This window comes from Trachymyrmex cornetzi, unplaced genomic scaffold (genome assembly GCF_001594075.2).
Source record: "Trachymyrmex cornetzi isolate Tcor2-1 unplaced genomic scaffold, Tcor1.1 scaffold1552, whole genome shotgun sequence".
NCBI lineage: Eukaryota > Metazoa > Arthropoda > Insecta > Hymenoptera > Formicidae > Trachymyrmex > Trachymyrmex cornetzi.
Window position 1 is genome coordinate 134,667 of NW_017296149.1, and position 2,779 is coordinate 137,445.

Here is a 2,779-nt window from a genome sequence, read left to right on the forward strand (position 1 = left end):
CCGTGGAGGTATTTGTCTATCTGGGTGGTAATTAACAGAGAGAAACCTCTCTGCTGATAATTACCACCGACGAGATACTATCGCCGATGAGATACTATTAAAGACCAACATCCTTACAGAAGTTCGCGTCCTTGTGAATATTGAAGTGATTAAGAGTTAAAAACTGATAATATTGTACTAATTTTATGATTTATTAGTTTAGTAGACGAATTTATGCATTTATAACTCAATAATACTCGATTTTTCTTTAAAATTGAAATTTCAGTGTTTTATATATATATATATATCATCAAAATTTGATTATCAATAAAGATGATGGCCCGTATTTAGAACGCGCTTTTATCGATAAAAGCGCATATTTATCTCTGAAATTCTATAATATACGTGACGTAAAGTATAGTATGTTAGCGCGCTAACATCATTGTAAGCGCGTTCTGAATACGGGCCGATAATTGCAGAGAAAAAATTGTGATTTTTTTGCAATATATAGGATATTACAGCTTTACAAGTATGTATATTTATTTATGGGATATTTATGTAATAAAAAATCATGAATTTAATAATACATGAGCCAAATATTTATGTTAATAATAGAAAATTTATATCAATTGTTGATAATGTATGCGTTCTTGAATTACCTCCGGGCCCTTGGGGCCCTTTTTATACCGCTGAAAATTTGCCCAGGGTTGACAGTCTTTAATAATATCTCGTCGGTGATCGAAGTTAATCAAGGTCGATAAGTTGGAAAAACAATAGACACAGGCAATAGGCACAGGCAACAAGGAATAACGAGCCGTCCAATTAGAGCTCTGGGATATAATATCGAACTTCTACCCCAAAGCTCTGATTGGACGGCTCGTTATTCTCTGTTGCCTATGCCTATTACCTGTTTCTATTGTGTTTCCAGCTATAGTAGACTTTTTTAAATTCCAAATTCGACAATAGTGACATCTTTCATTCATTTCTTATAATTAATATAGGCCTTCTACAATAAGTCACAAGTCAGAACCTTAGAAGTCTAAGTCCGGATCTACAATAGGTGTTTCAAGTTTTAAGCTGTAAGAAATTGACCAATTACAATCGAATGCGAGAAGAATAATAGATTGTGATTCATCCATTTCTTATGGCTTAAGGCTTAAAAATTTACTGTAGATCCGGGCTTAAGGGTCCTCTACATAGCAGTCGTAGACGGTCGTGGAGTCTTAAGTCGTAGGAAACTGACCAATTCCAATCGAGCATTCTCTTTATATTTGATTGTGATTGGTTGGTTTCCTACGACTTAAGACTCCACGACCTTCTACGACTTCTATGTAGAGGACCCTTTAACCAGTCTTAATCAAGTCGTTTAAGTTGGCTATTGGCCAACTTCACCGATTATGACTTAAGATCGCTTAGAACTTCTTAGCGGCTTATTGTAGAAGGGCTATTATATATCGTTGTTCCTCGCTAAACGCATTCATCTGTCCTTATCTAACATATTGCAACGCCATCTCTTAGAAAGAGATCAATTAAAATAGTGCTCGGGTCATGGCTTCATGTCAACTTTAATAAGGCCACGACACAGACTTTTGCGTAATGCATAAGCCCGGATTCTCATACGGGCAACAGCGCTTTGACACCGAACGCTGATTGGTGAAAAATGAATGATGCAGGTAAATTTTACCCCCACAACCGTCTTTTCACCAATCAGCGTTCGGTGTCAGAGCGCTGTTGCCCGTATGAGGATCCGGGCTAAGGCTGGATCCTCATACAGACACCGGTGCTTTAACACAGGGCATTACTTCGTGAAAAGCCGGTTGTGGGAGTAAAATTTTCCCCCATCACCCGTTTTTCACCAATCAGCGTTCGGTGTCAAAGCGCTAATTGGTGAAAAGTCGGTTGTGGGGGTAAAATTTACCCCCATCTCCCGTTTTTCACCAATCAGCGTTCGGTGTCAAGCGCTGTTGCCCGTATGAGGATCCGGGCTTAAGCAGCAGGAATACAAAGAATGCTCTTATTCTAGCCTGTTCTAACCTCGAAACGTGTGATAGATTTAAGAGACATTCTTTTACAAACCGAACACTTTTTTTTTCGACATTTTTAAATCGCTTTAAATTTTTTTTTACCAATTGTAGGTATAAAATAAGCGAACACGTGTATTGGGATTTAAAAAAAAAATTTATTTTCGAAGAAATAGCGATTTTAAATTTTGAGTTTTGCATTTTATGGTAATTTTCAAGTCGTCGTATCTACGTCGTTTTTTATAGTAGAACAATTTTTTTTCATTTCAAACGTTATTACATCAGCTTTTTGATGAAATTATGTTCTTAACCTCAACTTTAAAAAAAAATACTTTTTTCTGCAAATTAAATCTTAAAAGTTAATTTTGACCATGGCACCCGGAGTTAATTTATTTTTTACAAATACTATCGGATTCCTCGGAAAATTTACTAAAAAATATGAAAATTTCAGAATGGCGTTTTTAAAACTCGCCTGGGAATTAATTAAATAGTCCGGCAACTCGAGGACGCGCGCGCGGCGAGCGGGCGCTAACTTTCTCGTTTCGAGCGGCGCTTGCGATATCTGCATGTCTCGTACGATATTTTCAACTTTTCAGTTTAAAAGAACAATTATATCTACATTTATGCCCATTTCCACTAATATAGATTAACTTTAATCTCGGTTCAACTTACTCTTCGTCTTTTCTTAATCTTTAGAACTAGAAAAAGACAAAGAGTAAGTTGAACCGAGATTAAAGTTGATCTGCATTGGTGGAAACGGACCTTAGTGTAACGAAACA